Source organism: Barbus barbus, assembly GCF_936440315.1.
Source record: "Barbus barbus genome assembly, chromosome: 46".
NCBI lineage: Eukaryota > Metazoa > Chordata > Actinopteri > Cypriniformes > Cyprinidae > Barbus > Barbus barbus.
This window is the reverse complement of record NC_136724.1, coordinates 10901428-10924605: the sequence shown is the minus strand read 5'-3', so window position 1 is coordinate 10924605 and position 23178 is coordinate 10901428. Positions and strand designations below refer to the sequence as shown.

General features: G+C 35.8%; 1 pseudogene across 1 annotated transcript in view; it reads right to left on the bottom strand.

The window, feature by feature from the left end:
• Positions 1–6257: 6257 nt before the first annotated feature.
• The window catches only part of LOC306864955 (transient receptor potential cation channel subfamily A member 1-like), a 29085-nt pseudogene continuing 12164 nt past the window's right edge, over positions 6258–23178 (bottom strand). The window contains exons 8-27 of the transcript in view: positions 18923–18971; positions 18575–18724; positions 17859–17959; positions 17511–17680; positions 17133–17297; positions 16181–16295; positions 15610–15776; positions 15002–15086; positions 14851–14910; positions 14659–14757; positions 14243–14313; positions 13878–14031; positions 11768–11857; positions 10833–11002; positions 9777–9906; positions 9487–9669; positions 9315–9383; positions 9095–9190; positions 8860–8978; positions 6258–6453 (exon numbers count right to left, since the gene is read on the bottom strand). The product of the transcript in view is annotated as a transient receptor potential cation channel subfamily A member 1-like (transcript). The remainder of the gene's footprint in view (positions 6454–8859; positions 8979–9094; positions 9191–9314; positions 9384–9486; positions 9670–9776; positions 9907–10832; positions 11003–11767; positions 11858–13877; positions 14032–14242; positions 14314–14658; positions 14758–14850; positions 14911–15001; positions 15087–15609; positions 15777–16180; positions 16296–17132; positions 17298–17510; positions 17681–17858; positions 17960–18574; positions 18725–18922; positions 18972–23178) is intronic.

The following is a 23178-nucleotide window of genomic DNA, read 5'->3' as shown; positions in this document are numbered from 1 at the left end:
CTGGCCATTTCACAGAGATATTGGGTTTCTGCTTGGTTAGAGCGCTCACACACACACTCGCTGCACATTGGCCACAGCTGTCAGCACTTTACATTACATCTGCAGGATGGGGGGCAATTGCTGGGATCCTGTGGGTGAAGGAGAAATACACGTTGACATTCTTCACATGATCACACCGTGCTCTCATTTGTCTCTCTTATCATGCAGAAACATGTAAGCATTGCTCATGCCAGGCAAATTAAAATTATTTTTATTTCATTATACTTGGCAGATGTCAGTTCAGCTGTATTATAGGAAACTTTGTATTACTGCCTCTTCAGTGGGGCCTGCTTATATTGGCGATTTAATGACACATCAAAGTGGGCCATAGCTATTTTGGCATATAAATGAATAATTTTCAACATTATATAGAATTCATGATTGAAAACATGTAGGTTAGACATACATATGAGGACTTCTTCCCATTTAAGTTTGAATATTTTGAACATCACCAGCTCTTAAAGAAGAGAACACTTCCTTAGCCACATCCCTAATTGTATTATCTTGATAAGATTACATAATGCATTAAAAATGTATCCGTATATCTCTGCATAAGATGTGCATGCAATACGGCATCTTTTGTACGACCATACACGAAGAGCGAAATTTCCTAAACCATAAAACCGAATTTCCCACAGCTGAAATTTTCTCAGCATCTCACAATATCTCTCGGTAAACTTGATATGAGTTTTCATTCCCGCCTAATGAGTGTGAAATTAACATTTTATATTACAGTGGTCACCCTCAGCCAACAATTGTCCAAAAGCACAGCTGACTCACATGCTCCATTTTTGCAGAGGGTACATGCCAAGTATAGACAGCTTTGGAATAACCTATAATAAACAGTTTATGCTTCTTGCTCTGTGGAATTTAAAATAATCATTATTATTGTAAGGGCCCGTTCACCCAAAACACCTTTTTGGGTACCATTTTCAATTGTTTTCTGTAGGTAAACATATTTTAGATGGAAGTCTTTGCACACATCTTGTTGCTTTTTCAGCGACTTGTGCATGAGCACTGTGTTTTAAAGTTAAAGATATTATTTGTCTACACCATCTTGAATTTTTTCACCATCTGGGCAAATAATTCTAGTTGCATGTCCACTTGAACCATTCCAGCACCTCATCAAGTTTAACTATGCATGTTTGGAACCCATGTAGTGATATATTTTGTATAGTATTGGGGCCGTTCACATAGTACATGTTTTTGCATCCCACTGTTTTGTTTTTTTGTTCATGATAATCAACCAAGCATAGCAAGCATAACTCCTCTGGTTCTCCTTCCCTTGTTCTTGTTCAAGTGTGAGTCGAACCTGGGTTGTCGGCATGGGGGCAGGCATGCTAACAAGGACGCTAAAGACCGCAACCTTTAACATCAGGCGCTAGTGCACCTTTTGAGAACAGGGCAGTGAGGTTTACCTGTGCAGCTCTTACCAGCTGGCCTCCATTACACTCACCACCTAAATCTCATTCCCATCCGGGTCATGGCACCAACGTAACTCCTCCTGTTTTCAGAGTGGGATTAGAACCCAGGTCACCAGCATGGGAGGCGGGCACACTACAAGGACCGCAGCCTCTAGCATCAGTCGTTAGTGCACCTCTGGAGATCAAGGCAGTGAGGTTTACCTGTGCAGCTCTTACCAGCTGGCCTCCATTACACTCACCACCTAAATCTCATTCCCATCCGGGTCATGGCACCAACGTAACCCCTCCTGTTTTCAGAGTGAGATTAGAACCCAGGTCACCAGCATGGGAGGCGGGCACACTACAAGGACCGCAGCCTCTAGCATCAGTCGTTAGTGCACCTCTGGAGATCAAGGCAGTGATGTTTTACCTGTGCAGCTCTTACCAGCTGGCCTCCATTACACTCACCACCTAAATCTCATTCCCATCCGGGTCATGACACCAACGTAACCGCTCCTGTTTTCCTCCCCTCATTCTTGTTCAGAGTGGGATTAGAACCCAGGTCACCAGCGTGGGAGGCGGGCACACTACAAGGACCGCAGCCTCTAGCATCAGTCGCAAGTGCACCTCTGGAAATCAGGGGAGTGAGGTTTACCTGTGCAGCTCTTACCAGCTGGCCTCCATTACACAATCACGCTTGCTATTGTCTACCTATACAATTGTATGCTGTCACCAACTCTTGTGCAGAGGTCTAAATAGTACCTTAAAACCATACTTGAGTAAAAGTACATATACTTTACATGTTACAACTCCAATTCCAATAAAATCTTAGATAATCTAAATTTAACAGTATTTAAGTATTTTACTCGTACTGAATATAGGCTCAAAGACATACTAGTACTCAACACCTAAGAGCAATGCCAGTGGGAAAAAAAGTTGATTTGTCAGGAGAGCTATTATGTTTATTGTCTAAAATCAAAATAAACCGGAACACCTCAATATTGCAATAAATCAAGGTCGACACAACAGCGTCTTAAACATCTACGAACACTTAAGTTTCAGTTTAGCTCAAGTACTGAAAAAGGGCAAAAGTAAACCAATATCCTTCAAAAAGGATTTAGTTATGTCCTAATCTGATATGTGAAACCTGCGATTCACAACTATCTGTATTTCCATAAAAATTGTTGACAAGTTTGGGTGAGTAACATGCCCCGTATATGGCGATATCTTCTTTGTAGCATAAATAAACTGCTGCAGAAAAAGTTAGGTGCCATGCAAAATGTAATGAGTAATTACATTTCTCATCACAAACATGTTGGAGTAAAAAGTACATATATTTATTAAAAAATGTGGTCAAGTAGTGAGTAAAAGTTTCTAATATCTGATAATCAGTGAAACTACAAAGTAACCAAAAAGATACTTAAGTGCAGTAACTAATTACTGTACTGCAATTACACAACTGCTCTTGTTTCACCAAGATAACTTACATTCTAAAAGTTGCTGTTTCTTGACAAAATGCAGGCTAAATCCAGTATTTACAATAGGAATCTGGAATTTCGCACACAGATTTAGCAACAATCATGCAGATGCGCCATGTTGACCAACAGAAAGCTGCTTGGTTTGGAATAAAATAAAGTTGTGGCCACGTTAGCAAAATTCTGCAGGAAAAAAGTCTATTGTGTATTGTCAATATTGTAGTGACATATGAAGCACAGTTTTGTGAGTCACAAATAATTTTTAAACTGAGCAGCTTTCGGTTAGACCAAACTGAACCTGTTGTGAAATCTGCATGAGGAAATCTTTTGCCTTCACATGAAATTTGTGCTCACATTTATTCCAACTAAAATGTATTGATTAAAACAGACAGAACAACAGAAAATGTAACCACACCATAATTGTACAGCACCTCTGTGGAAAAAGAAACTCAGATGTTTCGCAATGAGAACCATTCTGCCCATCGATGGAAAACAGGCTTATAGTTTTATAGCCTTTAACTGGTAAGAATCTCTAGAAATCTGCAGATGCATATTGCATAAGGCACAGTAGCATGTTCAGTGACCTGCATTTTCTTCAAAGATGAGACTTATCCAAGGACACATTCAGGTTTTTTTTTTTTTTTTTACTATAGTAGGTCTAAACTGTTTTACATACAAAATATTTGTTCACCCGATGGGAACCTGCTGCTCTTGCAATGATTTAAACTAAAAACTTCATTTCTTTGAGGGAAAATCTGCAGGATCAAGATGCCTCAGTATAAAGTGTAATACAATGTATGTGAAGCAGCAACAGAGGCACCTTTCATAGCATTTTAACACTAATCTCTGCTTTAAACAACTGTGTAAGCACATCTTTCCCAAGCTTCCACACAGGGACTAATTACATGGGAACAATGCTGCCCACGTTGATTTAGGTCAGAGCTAACATGAGAAATGTGCAGTTGTCTGTCGGTAAGCGTGTTAAGGGTCGTAATGTGGGCAGTGGCTCTTTTCCTTCTTTCTCTCCCTCTGTTTTGTGTGAATGAGTAAGCGGGACAGGTGCAGGACTATGACAGCTATGTGCACTCTCCTCCCCTGGTTCCCATGGTCACCACGCTCTCACAGCTGCAGTGTAAAACAAATGGCATGTAACAGCATCAAAACGGCCATTAGGAAAATCAATACGCCCCCATTTTAGTCAAGCCTCCCCCTGTATTGAATCAAGCACATTTAATTGAATGATATAAGTGGCTGAAGAGTGAACTATCCATTTGCTCCCAGTTGTGAATCTCACAAAACTCTCACAAAACCGGTCACAAAATAACAACATGTCCAGATCATACACTCACACTAAAATGAAAAGACAATAAGTAGTTAGATTTTGCTTTAAAATTGGATGCATTTTCATTATTGTACGGAAAAAGTATTTTTTTTTTAAATTATAGTTTTAATAAATGTTTTGTGAGCAGCAATTAAATATGCATATTATTATGATTTCTGAAGGATCATGTGGCACTGAAGACAAATTTTGAAAATAAAAATAAAATTTTGCTTTGCCATTACAGGAATAAATTACATTTTAAAATATATTACATTTTAAATTGCAATAATATTACTACTATTACTTAATTTTTAATTAAAAGAATGGAACTTGGGTGGGCAAAAGAGACTCTCTTATGAAAATCCTAAATATTCCAAACTTTTATTTATTATTAACTTATAAACATGATTATTATATTAGTAAAGTACCTTAGCAACCGCATAGCAACACCCTACCAACCACTCTGATATATCTATCCATCTATGTATCTACTTTAAACTTCATACTACTTCAAACTTCTAGATTTTAAAACTTTTTCTAACTTCCTGTTTTAGCTTTCTAAAGCCAACTTCAAAGTTTGTATTGACAAACTTTTTTTGATCTAATTATAGGCTATTAGTATTAGTATTACAGTAATGCACAAAAATGTTTTCATTAGGTTTAATTATGGAAATGCTTGAATAATAAAAATAAAATAAAATACATAAATCTTTAATTTAGGCAGATTAACTATATATTACTATATCTAGAAACAATATGTTTTTAACATATTTCACAATTTTTATACTGAAATTTTTGTTAGAATCACCGGTTAATAAAATGCATGTCAAACATTGCAAAATGTCTTGATGTCTTGCACATTAAGGCTGTCTAGATCGATGAATCTGCTGATCAAATCTGTGATATGGAATGATGTGAATACTCTGTGACTAAGATCTTTTTATATCTGTCTAGCTGAGATCTGAGTGGTGGGTGTGAGAAATGCTGCTTACCCTTTGGAGGAGGAAGTGATGTATCTGGGCTCGGTAGACTCCTAATGCTGTGAAACACTGACCAGCAGTGAAACTGCTGTTTTTCTCTCATTTGCCTCCAAAGCCTAAGATCAGCTGATTGGAGTTCAATGTCAGAAAAACTGAGACTCAAAGAACGGAGAACATTTAATTTATTTTCATGCATCAAGCACATGTACTGCAATAAAGACATAGGTTTAGTATTGCTTAAAGTGACCAAATCTAAAGGAAATCCATTCCATCTGGATATTGTGATCCTTGTCATCAAATTTAATACATCTCATGATGTCCATACAAAATCAGAAAGTGACTTTTACAGTGTTCCGGCCATGCAAGTGCATGTCTTAATCTACTCCCAACTTGAGTGACTTGTTTAAATCTGTGAAATCTCCATTGACAATCTGACCAACAGGACGGTTTTATATAATGCAGCTTTCATGGGAATCTCATCATGATGTAGTGGTGTATATACAAAAAATGGACTAAAACAGACCCAAAAATGAAGGTTAGACACTTGTTCTCCCCTTTGGCAGAAATACTTTGAAATTACTGTTTGGTATAACAAAGAGTCTCAGGGTTACTACATCCGGGCACGAGGCCAGAGGAAATTTACATGCTAATTCTTCTACTCGACCGATCGGTGTGATAAATCTATATGTGATGCATCACAGAGTTTCAAGTCTTTAAGTTTGCATTAGGAGCTTGTCAGTGCATTAATTCCAAATGCTCTTCTCATTTTCAGTACTCGTGCTATAAGATCTTCATTATGTATTAAAGCACTGGATATCATTCAAACACTTCTCTTCAGAGTTCAGTACAAACTTTAAGTGGATTTAATAAACTGACTCATATACATCAGTGTAACCTTCTAAATACATTATGAGCTCATGATAACACAATTACACAATAAAACAACTAAAACTACATACTAAATCACAACAGAATATAGCTAAGTAATGATGGCTGGCTATCTGGCTTATATTTACACATGATGTAATCATCTCTAATATCACTTCTTTGCCCTAATAGCTTGCAGCAGCGGGACCCACTTTGACTTCTGAGATGAGGAGGAAGTGGGCTGTTTCAGAGCTCTAGGGTTATGTGGGCAGTCGTATTCATCAGCCTCAGAAGTGATTTCCATCTTCTGGATGATCAGCTTGAGCAGGTTATGCTGTTTCTCCAGCAAACAGGACATCACTTTCAACCTGAAGGGAAGAGCGGATCAAATGCAGTGTATATCTGACAACTTACATAGACTTAGATGAGAATAAAAAAGTAAATGTTAACTGATGCAACCACTACTGAAATACTTGTATTTATGAAACTATAAGCAGACTCTATTTCATATATTATTTTGTAAATTATATCATTTTTATCGGAAACTCTCTAAAAGTAAGGTAGGTGCGATATGTGAATTAGAGCTGTGCCATTCATATTTGAATTAGAATTGAATTTGAACTGATGTTGCAAACAAAACTCCTATTGCTTAATGAATTTGAATGTGTAGTTGATGGTGCATTATGGCTTATGAACACTAGAGGCTGCTCTCCCACAAGTCTGAAAGGTTTGTGGCAGTGTTATTTTAGTATCATTGATATACTATTAAAATATTAGTAGGCCTACTTGTTTTGGTGCTTTTGTCATTTGTTTTTTATTAATACATCTATATAGTTTTTAAGTTTTAGTTATTTTAGTAGTTGAAGAAACATTGCTTTGATAACTAGCTTAAGTTTGCAAAATATTTTAGTTAATGTTTATTTTATTTCAAATTCTATTTTTTTTTAATGGTTATAGTTGCAGTTAATGATAATAACCCTTGTTTGCAGTGTTCAGATTTTAAAACAACCTACAATAGCTTTATTTTAACTTACATGTGATTAGATATGGAAAATGAAAATTGCCCCATGATTTACTCAACCTCAATCCATCCTAGGTGTATATGACTTTCTTCTTTCACACAAATACAATTGGAGTTATATAAAAAAAATGTCCTGGCTCTTCCAAGCTTTATAATGACAGTGAATAGTGGTCGACGTTTTGAAGCAAAATAAAATACATCCATTAGGGTGACCATATTTTAGTTTTCAAAAAAAGAGGACAGTGGGGGCAAGATGCATAGAAGGGGGTGGGAGGGGTGTTGTTGGGTTTGAGGGGGGTTAAAGTAGACCCCAAAGTAGCGCAATGACCATATCATAAAGAGGACATATGGTCACTCTAACATCCATCCATCATAAAAACCTAGGTTAAACCATAAATTACATTTGACTACAATGCTTGTATTGAAACATTTTGCATCCTACCTATGATAAAACTGTGGTAGATGGAAAGTTTTTATGGCCACTGGTAGGTACCTTTTAGCTGTGCTTATGATCAATCTGCATAACATTGACTGTAAAATATGCATTTTAGGCAAAATACATATTTTGAGTTTTTATATTTGGGATATGGTCATTGCGCTACTTTGGAGGCTACTTTAACCCCCCTCAAACCCCAGTATGTATCCTGCTCCCACTGTCCCTTTTTTAAAAAACGAATATATGGTCGACCCTACAGTAGAAACACCGAACAAAACACTGGTCAAAAATTAAAAGTATAAAACAAGGATTTCGTTGGAGGATTTCGATATAAGCCAAGAGTAACCTGGTTTGATTTTGCTGTATACAAACTTGGTTCTCACAAGACTAGCATATTCTCACCAGAGCTTACGCTACACCTACATCCTGCGTCATCCATTGGAAAGTTGTAAATATTAATATTTTTCTTACACAAATGTATTGCTTTGTTTAAGAAGGCCTTTATTAACCCCCCGGAGCTGTGTGGAGCACTTTTTATGATGGATGGATGCAGTTTATTTGGCTTCAAAATCTGGACCACTACCCACTTCCATTATAAAGCTTGGAAGAGTCTGGACATTTTTTAATATAACTCCGACTGTATTTGTCTGAAAGAAGAAAGTCATAAACACCTACTGTAGGATGGCTTGGGGGTGAATGGGGTTATTTTCTTTTTTGGGTGAACTATCCCTTTAAGCTTTTGGTGCATTGTATTTTGTTTTGTGTGTAACCAAATGTGCTGCCTATAACCAGGAGTCTCTTGTAAATGAGATTTTAAATCTCAAGGGTTTTTAATTCCTGGTTAAATAAAGGTTTAGTAATAATAATTATTATTATTTCCTACCACATCACAAAAAAATAGCTTCAAATGTTTGTTTCAGAAAAGTTTTTTAACAGCTTGGGACTGTACACTCAAAAGGTACACTTAATGTACCTTTAATACATATTAAAGTACTAATATATCCTTTAAAGGTAGTTTAGGTACAAATATATTTTTGAATGTTGTTAAAAGGTACAGAGGTACCTAAGTGACAAGCTGTTGTACTTCTAAAGCTACAGTTTTGGCACTTTTTTTCTGACAGATGGTTTTATAGGCACATTATTGCATAAAAAGGCTGATAAACCTTCCCATTTTTTATTGTGATGTTCAATACTGAAGAAAAATAAATCTTTTCTAAAAATTCACACTGGAACAAAAGTTTCTGCTCACTTTTGAAATCAAATCCTTTATGTTACTCTAGTTGGTGTTCCTGAGTAAACTCAAAACAAAGAGATCACCTGTTCTTTTGTTTGTGCAGCTCTGTCTCCAGAGGCCCTCCCTGCCGCGAGCAGAGGTTCAGACGGTTGCGAACTGTGTTTTGGATCTCACCATCAACGAGCGCCTGGATCAGCACTTTCTGTTTAACAAATGATTGTCATTAAACATTAATATTAACTGAAATGTCTTTTATATTGTTTTTATCAAAAGTTCATGTGCAACCAGAGTAGGAATAGCATTTGTCAACAGACAAACCTTGCATTTATTGGGATAGATGGTGATAGTTGGTTTGTCCACTCGCTTCAGGAACCAGTAAGGTAGCTTCTCCTCAAGGGCAGTGTGAAGATCTATCTGTAATGAAGTGCTTTCTTGATTAATGTGGTGCACTAGATATGCTACTTATACTTGTCTTTAACTCTTACTAGGTTTTGTGCTACTAATGCTAACGTCCATTAGAGATATCCAGTATGCTCACCTGCATGGCTATCCTCTTCAACTCTGCATTTCTCTGTACCTCTGCGATATCTCCTACTGCCAAACCAATCTGCAACATGATTTAGACAAATAAGCCTAATACCTCCTAACAAATTGCAGCCATCATTAACAGTAATAGCCGGCTTCCAGCAGGCCAGTGTTGAGTGTCCTACCATTAGGTTCATGAGAAGAATAGGCATGAGAAGCACAAAGAACACAAAAATAAAATAGGTGACCCCGGGGAACGCCATGCGGCTATTTTCATAAGCGTTTAGAAATGTGCTCTGGTAGTTCAGCTCTCCCACTGTCATCACAAACGTCTGGGCTAGAGCAAGGCTGATGGAGCTGAACTCATCCTGTCGAAAGCAGCAAACAGTAAACATTATTATCAAACCGCACCGATTTGCCAAGACCTGACAGGTCTGTCATGCTGGATTGATATGCTCTCTCTGTTTGGACTTACCTGGTGGAGCATCAAAGCGTAGAAGGCCAATCCAAATGCGAGCAATAGGAAGATGAAGAGCATCATGATGCACACCAGGGTCCTAACGATTCCACCAAACATCACCACGTAAATTCCAATTCGCTCAAACCTGCCATGTGAAAAGGGCATATGAGAATTCAGATGTTTTATGCAAACATTTTAGACTATTGAATGCTAAAAGTGGCTTTATCAATCACATTGTAATGTGTAGAATGAAAACGGATATTCATTTTTAGATTTTCAAAAGATTACATTTCACAGTGCTAATAAATTATTACTGTATAAAGATTCATTTTAAGTGAGTGTTAGATAATGTCAAAAATCAATTTATTTATTTATTTTTTACAAGGATGCATTAAATTAGTGAAAAGTGAAAGAAATCTTTTGTAAAATTAGACATTTCTTTACTATCAGTTTCTTTACTATTGGTGCATTATTTACCATTGGTAAATGATGGTTTCCAAAAAAAAAAAAAAAATCCTAACAATGATAATAATCAGAAAAATTCTTAAGCACCAAATATTAGAATGATTTCTGAAGGATCATGTGACACTGAAGACTGGAGTAATGATGCTGAAAATTCAGCTTTGCATCACAGGAATTAATTGCATTATAAAATGTATTAAAATAGAAATCCATTATTTTAAATGATTATAATATTTCACAATATTACAGCTTTTACGATATTTTATATCAAGTAGATGCAGCATTGGTGAGCATAAATGAAAAAAAAAAAATCTTTGACTCCAAACAGTTGTGTAAAAAATGTAAACATATGGAAAATAAATATGCACAATATCAAATACCGACTGATATTGATAAAAATCTCAAGCTGATAACCCATCTATAAACTGTACATTTCTTACAGCATATACACTAAATACAATTTATAGTACTTCACTTTATTAATCAGCATATCATGTACTGTAATTATTGTGATTAGAAATTTAAATAGTAAATATAATATCTTTGCGATAAATCTAGAAAATGTGACTTTTTCATATGAAAATTCCAGGAAGACCACTAATACTAGACCTCTGAAAGTAGAGCATGAAGCCAATCCATGAAGTCAGAATGGCGAAAGCTCCAGCCTCCCATTGCCATGTGTTCTCTAGATTGAAGCACATGGGAATGACAAAGACTAAAGAGCTAATAGCTGCACACCAGTCAGCAGGGTTCGAGAAGTCTGTGAAGTAATATATTTTCTGTAATGTAAAAGACATGAGGGGTTAAATAAAATCACTTTTAGGTTCCAAACATAGTGCAATTTGAATACCCTTGCCAGTGGCAAAGAGTACAATAGAGTACATAGAACAATGCATGCAAAATCTGAGCTGTGTTTTTATAGTTTTATAGTAGTTTATAGAATGTTCAGGAAAACTCGTAGTATCACGGGAGATGACTCTCATCCCTTGAAGGTTTACTTTGAAGTACTGCCCTCTGGAAGAAGATTTAGAAGCATTAAATGTTTATCTAATAGATATAAATGTACCTTTGTTCCAGAGGCTATTCGTTTTTGTAATTTAAAGTCTTAAGGTGTTTTTTGTTTTTATTTGTATTATTATTATTATTATTATTATTTTTCAAGAAGAATTGAATTATGAAGCATGTCGGGTTTTTTTTTTTTTTTTTTTTTCTTTTTTTTTTTCTTTTTTTTTTTTTTCTTTCTATTTATTTTTTTGTATCTTCTATGTGATGTCTTGTGTTTGCTGTGTGATTCTGCTACCCTACTTGAATTGCCCCTTGTGGGATTAATAAAGTTGTTAACTTAACTTAACTTAGGTAAATCACTTTGCTGGAAGGCTTAGAGCCCTGCAAGGGAATCCCCACGGCAAAGGCATGTGTGTTTAATGTGCATCATGACATTTATGATTAGTGACGGTTTGATTGCCCTCTGCTGAGAGTCTCTGTAGTAGTATGAGAGGAATTTATAGTGGATGCATTATGGGAAGTGATGACATAACTATTACCTGCTGAGCCAACTGCACCAGCTCTTTGCAAACGGAATACACATTCAAGACAAGCACCATGATTATACAGACTGAGATTAAACATTTTTGCTGGATGGAGAGAAAAGAGAGTGAGAGAGAGTATCATTACAACATTATCGCCAAATTAATCACATTTACATAATGACTGTATTACTTTTCATTCATAACCCATCTAGCATATTATGCTAAATTAAAAATCTCTGCTATGGTGTGTGCATGTTCCTCACACTCAAAAATGAATAATACTTATGCCAATATTGTGTGCCATTTCTCAAAAGATAAATAGTAATATGCGTACAAGATTAGATATACTTAATTTCATGGGGATTATAACCTTGAGCTGATGGGTTGGGAAGTTGATGAATGCCATTCAGTTCATAATGACACTCACTAAATTAAGTAATGGGACATGGACAAGGTTATAAGGACGTGATTGCAAATGTGAACGGATATGCATGTGATTATGAATGATAGCTTGAATAATTGGCTTGTCATTGCATAACAGATTAGGCCAATTTGACAACAAGGACCATGGGTCCTTCTGACCCCTATATAATGATGAAGGTTGACATTATTGGTATGCTTTAAAGGAATTCCTCACCCAAAAAAATATATATATTTTTTTTTTCAAATGCTGAAAATGTAATTACTTCATCAGAACAGATTTTGAGAAATTTAGCATTATATCACAAGTAGATGAGTTTGCTTCTTCTTAATTTAGAATTACAACACTTGCTCACCAATGAATCCTCTGCAGTCTGTGCCCTGTTTTTTTGCTTGGTGCCCAGCTGTTTTTGCTTGGAAACGGTGCTTGATCTGTGCATATTTCTCTCCTGATTCAGACGAGACAACTTTTTCACTGGAGAAAGCACTATTATGGATAGAGGACTCATATTGCAACCAGAAGCAACAGTTTGAAGTTAAAAACATCTTAAGGATGGATTTGTTTATTAGAAACATGCAGTTTTTATCTTCACAAAATATTAACTGATGAATGGAGTCATGTGGAATATTTGTGGATTATTGTGTTGTTTTTATCATCTGTTCGGACTCTCATTCTGGCGGCACCCATTCACTGCAGATGATCCATTGATGAGCAAGTGTTGTAATGCTAAATTATGAAGAAGCAATTTTGTGACCCTAAGGATGGCCTGAGAGTGAGTAGATTTTAATTTTTGGGTAAACTATTCCTTTAAATCAGTGTCTCAAACTCAATTCCTGGAGGGCCACAGCTCTGCAGAGTTTAGCTCCAACCAGCTCCAACAGACCTGCTTGGAAGTTTCTTGTAATCCAAAGTAAGTAAGTAAATGACAGTTTTCTCACATATGGCCACATATTTTCTATATACTGTAGGCAACACACATACAATTCATATCTACTTGAAATCTTCAAAACTGTTTGTCAAGATAATAAGCTTGAATTTATATAATTTGCTGTTTATTTTTTTTTCATATGCATACCTGTTCATTGTAAAGTGATTGTAGTGTCATTACATTAAATTATATGGTTTGTTACCTTTAAATTAAAGGCGACCTTCATTCCTACAGTTGTTAATTTAGCGTGAAGTTTTGTCCCATTTATTTTCTCTGGAGTTGTCTGATTCCTTTTTTTTTTTTTTTTTTTTTTTTTGACAATTTTGACCAAAATCTGGGATGTGCCTAAATTCATTTTAAAGTCAACATGTAAAAAGTAATGGGAATTTTCTACTCTTTTCATGAAAAGTGACCCTTAAATTGTCTCTAGTAACACCCAAACCCTCCCTTGTGTTTTGGCACCACTGATGTGTAGCACCACATCTAGAAGACAGAATTATATTAATAATTCCAAAAAGGTAATATAATTTGCCTCTCTCTTAGCGTTTATGACACTGTGTGACTTTGAAAAGTAATTCACAATCAATTTGATTGTCATTTAAATTCAACTACCATTATTCTTTCACCTTTCCCTTCTCTGCTTGTCACTGATACGCATCTCCAGCTGTCATTTGTTCCACACATTACAGGAATTACACTCTTGTGTTCACTTCAACTCTTTCGAGCTCATCTCTTTCCTACAAGATGCCAGAGATCTCTGAACAAAGGCTGTCTACCTCTTTAAAAGATACGGGCACCATGATGACAGTTGTGCTGTTGCCAAAAACTTCCTGCTTCGGTCTCAGATTGAGGATGAGGTATGTAAGTGGCAACAAGCCAAGCAGGTAGACAGCCAGGTTGAGCAAATGAACCTTGCTTCCATACGCCTTCCTGTCCAAATAAAACACAATACCAGTAGGATATTCAAATGCTTATGTAAACCAGTCTATTTATTTGAAGAGATGTTAACACTGCACTGCTGCTATTTTTAACTAGATGCACTAAAGTAAAATGCAGTGACTGTATTGGACTGTAGAAATTAGCATATCATAGTGACTTAAAACATCACGACCAGAACGGTTACAGAACATCTTTATCATACCACTTCATCTCCAGGTATTTTCGGCTCACGGGGTGAGTGAGGAGCTCCAGACGGTTGTACCGCACCATGGCCTAGTGTGGTGCAAGAGTTACAATTTATTCTCACAATATTTTAGGATGCAGAAAGAATAGGAGCTTTGTGTTTAAGAATAGTGTACAATGGGGTCTAAAAGCCAGATATCACTAGTTACAATGCTTATGTATGTACGGGTTCGAATCCACTGTGAGACACCAATGTGTCCCTGAGCAAGACACTTAACCCCTAGTTGCTCCAGAGGCGTGCGACCTCTGACATATATAGCAATTGTAAGTCGCTTTGGATAAAAGCGTCAGCTAAATGAATAAATGTAAATGTAAATGTATATATATATATATATATATATATATATATATGCAATATAATTTAAGGGGACTTACGTTCATAGCTGCCAAAGGCTGGAACTTCATTGTTTTGTCTGTTTTAGCATACTTCTTCAGCTGTAAAGGAGCCTGAAGCCATCGAAAATCATACATGATCTGCCAACAACATTGAACAATTGCACTGTATATCATTAAGGAACCTCATCAATAGTCTTAATACAACTTTTTGCAAATTTGTGCAAGGCTTACATGATAATCTGAACTGTTGGCATCATGATCAGACTCTAAAATACACCGGTCCAGAAGGTGCTGTTCAGAAGAGAGTGGGGTTTCATGTCAAAAAATGTTATAAACAATAGCTTACATAGATATTCATAAGATGGGAAGTTAATACACAGACCCTGAAAGACTCTGGGAGAAACTCTATGATGTCCATCACAGCACAGCGGGATTTTGCTTTAAATGACTTTATTGCCTCGCCACACCTGCAGTGAATTAATATAGCTTTTTCAACTGAGAAGACTAAGAAGGCTAAGACAAACAATATACGTTTAAAAAATAAAACAAAATACATATTTACAGAGTTTTGCTATGGTAGACCCTCAACCGATTCTCTCATATTGTTGCATTAAAAATCCTACTGTACACTGACATACATTTATTTTAAAACACTGAAAAGGAAACTTTAAAAGTAGTTAAAGAGTTTTTTTCTCGTTTAGGAAAAAAAAGACCCTAAATAAATTAATACATGGGCATTTTGATGGAAATAATGAATTGTTTGGAATTCCAAAATTATTTTATCTTAAACCTTCAGCTAAAAAAAAAAAAAAAAGAATCAACCTAACAATAAAATGAACATTTTATTTGTTAATTCTTTTAACAAATACAATGTTATTTTACAAAGTTAATTCATATATCAGTATTAATCTGGAATCAGAGTAATTTTTTATGGTAAAATTAATACTGTCCTCCAAAAGGTGGTCATCTTGAATGTGGATGTCTCCTTACCGCTCACTTTCGATGACAGTGTTCACTACATCTTTTTTCTCATTACGCACAGCTTCATGCAAAAAAGAGTTGTCAGCATTGTTGAGAGTGAATTCAGCTCCTCTTTCCAATAACATCAAAACAGCACCTACATGTCCCACTTGTGCAGCTATGTGAAGGGCCGTGTTCTGTTAACGCATACATCTTATTAATAACCAGTGATGCTCAATTAAAATCATAAAGGACAATGATTACTTAGATTGATGCATTCGTTTTTTTAATTAAAAATACAGTGTAAACAGTAATATTGTGAAATATTATTCTAATTTAAAAACGGTTTTCTAAAACAGTTTTCTATTGTAATATATTTTTAAAATGTCGAAAACAGTTCATATTTCAATATCAATATTTTTGTGGAAATTGTGAAACATTGACACATTTTTCAGGACCATTTGATGAGTAGAAAGTAAAAAAAAAAAAAATGCATTTGTGAGACTGTGTTAAGTTTGGATCTTGTTCAGTTGTTTTCCTATGGCTTAGTAATTGTATTTCTCAAACTGATTGTGTTGTTTAGGATTTTTACGCTGCTTACCCCATCCTCATTTGTTTCATCCAGTAGTTTGACATTGGCTGCCAGGAGGATTTTCATTGTATGTGTGTATCCCTCAGCCGCAGCATGATGTAAACAGGACCAGCCTTTGTAATCACTAAAGATTGCAAAAGACTTTATGGCAGAATGTCCAGTTGAATGAACTCACAACATAATCAATTGCAAATTGTGATTAACTTAACTAAATTTTGATGCAGAGATTTTGACGCAAGTATGACCTGGTATGGTTAGTATTGCTAACTAAAACTAAAACCATAAAAGTTTTAAACCATTAAATGAAATAAAATAAGCAATAACTGAAATAAAATATTAGGTCACACTTTAGTTTGGGGATAATTTCTCACTATTAACTAATTATAAACAACAACTTTGGCCTCAATAAACTCCTAATTTGCTGCTTATTTATATGTAGTAAGGTAGTAGTTATTTTTAGTTTTGTGGTAGGATCAAAGGTCCTGCATAATAAGGCATTAATATGTGCTTTATAAATACTAATAAACAGCCAATAGGCTAATAATATGCATACTAATATGCAACTAGTTAATAATGAGAATTTTACATAAAAACATAAAAATAATTTTTATTTAATTTAAGCTGAAGTACTAAGATAACTAACACTTAATAAAACTACATAGACATATCTATAGAAAAACAAATCCGAGGCACTTCTTCCGGTTCCAAAATGTCAAAAAGCCTTTATTCAAACATGGCTCAATCTAGAAACATTAAAAAATATTTTTTTAATTATAATTATTATTATAAACATTATTTTTAATGTTTCTAGATTGCACACAAGAAAAGTACTAAAACGTAAACTAAAATGAAACTATAATAGTATCTTAAATAACACTGGCTGGTAATTATGTAAAAAACACTTGTGATGACTGTGTAGAAAAATGTAGATGTTTCGCTTTCCCACAAAAGAATGGTGTACCTTTGAAAAAGCGCACCACTTCTGAGTAGCAGCTCCACAACTTGAGCGTGTCCTGCCCTTGAAGCAAGATGGAGGGGCGTCAAACCCTTTTCATCCCAATCGTTCAGCATTTTAGAATCTGTGAGGATCTCCAGCAGCCTTTTACATGTGTTTATTCGCCCATATCTGACAGAAATTGGAGAAAACACTTAGTAATAGCAGGTTTAGGAGTGCATGAGATGTAAAAGCTTGGAGTTATGCTGCATTAATTTGAACATTTGCACAATACTCATACCTTTGATATGTTATTATAGGTCAAAACTTATTACTTATATATAAGATAATACGCACAAAGATCTGATTTTCATATAGCTGTGACTGTATTACAAACGTTCTCACTCTGCAGCGAAGTGAAGAGCTGATTTCTTCTCCCGTGACTTTTGACCCACAAAGATATTTAGACCCAGCATATTTTTGACCGAATCGTGGATGCCAAGTTTGCAGGCGTAGTGCAGAGGAGTGCAGCCTTCAACATCCTCATCAGACAACATCTCCTTCACGGCATTACACTGGAGGAGGCAATGGGCTCTTATAACTATATACAGAACATATGCGAGTTCAAAACAGTACATTATGTAATAATCCATAACACAGGTTCACTTGGACTCTTTAGGCTTTCTTTCAAAATGAAAGAGCTGTGTTCTGCATCTGACAAACTGAACTTGACGTTTAGGCAAGTTTTCACACCTGTAAGACTGTCTCAGGAAGATTTTTCAGCCCTCTTGGTTGAAGAACGACAAAGTGGAGGAAGTTGCGACCTGCTTCGTCTTTGATTCTGAAATCGGCACCTTTTTTCAATATGTTAAAGGGATAGTTCACCCAAAAATGAAAATTCTCATAGTCACCCTTATGTCGTTCCAAACCCATAAGACATTTGTTCATCTTCGGAACACAAATTAAGATATTTTTGATGAAATCCTAGAACTTTCTGACCCTCCATAGACAGCGATGTAACTACCACGTTCAAGGCCCAGAATGGTAGTAAGGACATTGTTAAAATAGTCCATGTGACATCAGTGGTTCAACAGTAATTTTGTGGAGCTACAAGAATACTTTTTGTGTGCAAACAAAACATTGCCGTGGTATTCTCGTGGACACGTGTTGAAGACTGACACGGAAGAGAAGAAATTGTTGGATGAAGTCATTATTTTTGTTTTCTTTGTGCTCAAGAAGTATTCTAGGCTGTCTATGCAGGGTCAGAAAGCTCTTGGATTTCATCAATAATATCTTATTTTGTGTTGCGTAGATGAACAAAGATCTTACAGGTTTGGAACGACATGAGGGTGAGTAATTAATGACAGAATTTAAATTTTTGGGTGAACTATCCCTATACACAGAAATGTGCATGCAAATCATTTTAAAGCCAGAATCTGTTGAACATTTATTTTTAAAAAAATGTTTACCAATTGACAGCAAAAATGCAACTGTTTTCCAGGCACAGCATTTGGAGGACATCAGCAGAGGAGACAGTCCCTTACAGTCAGTGCAGTCCATTTCTGCTCCCTTTCCAAGATAAATGAGATCCAAATAACAGTGAAATAGTTAAATTTTATCTAAGGACATACGACAAGATATTGGACATCAAAGGACACACTATAATATGATGAGATATTGGGTGCTTAATATTCGTCTTATCAAAAGATCAATCCATGCTTTGCTGTTTCAAAGAATGCACATACAGCAGAATGAAGGTTTGAGTTCGGATGTTTTAGTCACTCACATTCCCACAAAGCAGACATTCAAACATTTACCTTTGAAATAAGATATTCAGCCAACTCGACATGATCAAACAATGTGGCTCTATTAGGAAAAGAATGTCAATGTTAATCATTAAAGCATGGAAATCAATCAAGCAAATGCAGCTGTGAATTGTAATAGGCCAAGCACGCTAATGGCACAACCTTTATTAATACATTTGTATGGTCAAAGCAAGAAAGTGCTTTAAAAGCCATATGTAGAATACAATAAAATATTGTACCAACAAGAATATATGTTAGGTGTATATATACATATACACCATATATATACGCATTAAGCTGCATAATTACGTATGTGTGTGTGTGTTATAACTATATTGAACTAAAACTTTTATAAGTTCTGTAAAAAAAGTTCATTTGGTACTTAGCCCCTATTTATTTTAAGTAAAGAAGTCTCATATTGCAACACCAGCCCAGGAATGCCTATCATGGTTCAAGGAATGCTCTTTAAGTTAGGTTGCTTTAATGAATGTTTCACCATATTTCACAAGGTTTTCTTGTACTCTGAATAAGTTACGACGGTGAAAGCCAGTGCGGATTTGCTTTAAAAGTCCTAGTATGATCATGCTATCAGTATCCTATCATATTTCATGTTGCACTCCTAGCACTGAATCTTACAGTGAATAATTTAAAAGACATTTATTTTTACTTGTAAACAGTCTACTGTGTGCATTTCTGTCAACATTTCATATCTTTTTAAAGGGATGGTTCAGGCAAGAATGAAAAACTTCCCATTTCAGGATTTAAACAACACCAAATGCCACTGGCTTTTGTGCATCTCCTAATCAAACTAAACATAGCAAATTTATTTTATTTTAAAAATTTATAACAGAGTGAGATTTGTGAGTAACTTTTTAAAATGTCCTCAATATACAGCTTAAAATGACTTGGAATTTAGCATCATTTGAACTTTTATGGTGCTTTAACTGTGTCTTTTTTTTTGGAGTTTGACAACCCGTTCACACCAAGGATGATAACTATATCTATAAAACAATCGTTCAAATTCTATGACAATAGGGAAGTCCACACCACAGCTATAATAATAATGACAATATTGTTGGAATTACTATTAGAATTTTTTTTTCAGCTGATGAATGATAAAAACATTGAGAGCCAATCAGAGTCCACCTGACTTTAAACCAGCTGTATGTAGTTTTGTTGACTTTTTCAGTTTTGTCGATTTTTGCCCCTACGGTTATACTTTCGTAAATATATCACTGTGGTAATTACAGTGGATAACTGTACACAAGTATTTGTTGTTGCCGCCCTTTTTGTGGAATTTTGTAACTACTTTTAATACATACTCCCAGATTAGACATTTGGGGGGAGGAGTGTGGAAAAGAAACAGAGCCAGTTGCCTTATCAAGTCAGCATACCATCAAAATGTTTTGGATCTGATATTTTAAGGTAAAAACCTTGCAGGGCTTAAAGAAATATCTAACTTCAGACATTGAATTAACTTCAGTCACACACCAATGCTAAAATGCAAGATGGTATCATTATCATAAAACCTGGAAATCTAGAGCACCAAGATGAACTTCCTCAACTGCCCTGGCCAGACAAATCACCTGATTTGAATATCATCAAACCACCACGGGCAGTATTTGAAGAGAAAAGCAGATTCCTCCAACATCTCTGAAGTGATGACATGCATACTGTATGTCATTCACTTGGAGACAGTTCAAAAGTTTTATGAATCTATGAAGGTTGGAAGCTCTATTAAAAACAAATGGTGGTAAAACAACTTAAAGCAATATTGATTATTCCCTGTCCATAGAGTACAGTTGCTTTAAAGAGCTTGAGCATTTAAAGAAGCAGACAACATAATCGCAGCACACACTAATAATAAACAGAGTTATTATACGTTGGTGTGGATATCAATCTGTGACCTTGGACCACAAAACCAGTCATAAGGGTCAATTTTTTATTGATATTTATACATGGATAAATAAGCTTTCTATTGATGTATGGATTGTTAGGATAGGACAATATTTGGCTGAGATACAACTATTATTTAGCCTTTAAAGTTGTCCAAATTAAGTCCTTAGCAATGCATATTACAAATAAAAAATTAAGTTTTGATATATTTGCAGTAGGAAATATCTTCATGGAAATTTATCTTTACTTAAAATCCTAATCATTTTTTTGGCATAAAAGAAAAATCTATAATCTTGACCCATACAATGTATTGTTGGCTATTGCTACAAATATACCCATGCTACTTATGACTTGTTTTGTGGTCCAGGGTCACATATAGTTATTGTTATAATAATCAACAACGTTCTATGACATTCCGTAATATAAATAAGATCAACCCCTCAGCTTTTACTGCTGCAGTCTCCAACCTCTCATATAGTGACTATCTCTCTCCTTCTGATGATCTGGTCTCCTTCTATAATTCGGAATTACAGCAGCTCCTGGACAATTTTGCACCTCGTAAATCTCGGACTGTATCATTCATTCACTCTGCGCCTTGGTTTACTCCTGAACTTCACCAGTTAAAAACTGAAGGCCACCGTTTGGAACACCTTTATAAATGAACTGAACTTATGGTACATAGAGAACATGTTCACTTTTATAAAGATACTCTTTCTGCTGCCAAATATTAGTTTTATTCACACTTAATTGAGTCTAGAGAAAGTAATATTAAAGCTTTGTTCTCCACTGTAAACCGTATCCTGAAACCACCTGACAGCCTTCCTGCACACCTGTACTGCACTGCTCAATGCCATAAATTTGTCTTTTTTCAGTGACAAAATAAGCGCTATTCACCAACATCTGGCCTCTTCGGCTAATCCATATTGTAATCCATTACACAGTGTTTCAACTGCTACCCCTCTTATTATTTTTTTCTTCTTTTACCCTGCCATCTGAACTAGAAATTTCTAATTTCATTTACAAATCTAATTCCTCCACATGTTTGCTTGACCCAATACCAACTCATCTTGTAAAAGCCTGTCTTCCTTCTCTTAGTTCCGGAATTGTTCCATCATTTATTAAAACAGCTGCTATAACCTCAGTTCTTAAGAAACCTACTGCAGACCCCAACAATCTTGATAACTTCCGTCCCATTTCAAATCTTCCTTTCATTTCCAAAATCCTTGAAAAAGCAGTTGCAGCACAGGTTCAGGATCGCCTCAGTAACAATAACTTATATGAATGTATTCAGTCAGGATTTCGTTCCAAGCATAGTACGGAAACCGCCTTGGTGAGAGTAACTAACGATCTGTTAATGGCTGCTGATGGTGGGTTTTTATCTATTCTCGTTTTGCTTGATCTGAGCGCAGCTTTTGACACCATCTCACACAATATTTTGTTGAATTGTTTATTTGCTATTGGTATTTTTGGTGTTCCTCTCGTCCTGGTTCACTTCTTATCTTTCTAACCGTACACAGTACGTACAACTAAAAAGTTTTCATTCCCAACCCTTTCCTGTTAGCTGTGGCGTTCCTCAAGGCTCCGTCCTAGGTCCTCTACTGTTCCTAATCTATATCTCCTCCCACTTGGTAATATCTTTTCTAAATTTGGTATTAAATTTCACTTTTATGCTGATAATACGCAGCTCTATGTATCGACTAAGCCTGACTCCATTCTTCCACCTGTCTGTCTTACTTACTGTCTCCACGAAGTTGGTTCTCTACTAATTTTCTTAAACTTAATGCCAGTAAGACAGAAGTACTTCTTATAGGTACTAACTCTAGTCTCTCTAGATCTTGTAGTTTTTTCTTATCCATTGACGGTTCCTCCGTTTCTCCTTCTCCCCAGATTAGGAACTTGGGGGTCATCTTTGACAGCACCCTTTCATTTGATGCTCACATTAATAGTACAGTCCAGTCTTGTTACTTTCACCTTCGTAATAGAGCTCGCTTTCGTTCATTTCTCACCCCACACAGTACTGCCATTCTTGTTCACTCACTCATCACCTCTCACATCGATTACTGTAATTCCCTTTTATTTGGTTTACCACACAAGCTTATTTATAAACTTCAGCTGATTCAGAATTCTGCCGCTCATATCATAACCCGGACTTCATCTTTACAACACATTACTCCTCTTCAACAACTTAATTGGCTTCCCATCAAATTTTGCATTGAATCCAAAATTATTCTTCTCACGTATAAAACTCTCCCTAACCTCGCTCCACATTATCTCTCAGATCTCATTCAGCCCAACACTCCTTCTAGAACCCTTTGTTCTTCATCACTGGGTGAAGACTCCATACACCCACGGCTCGTTTAACCACCATGGGT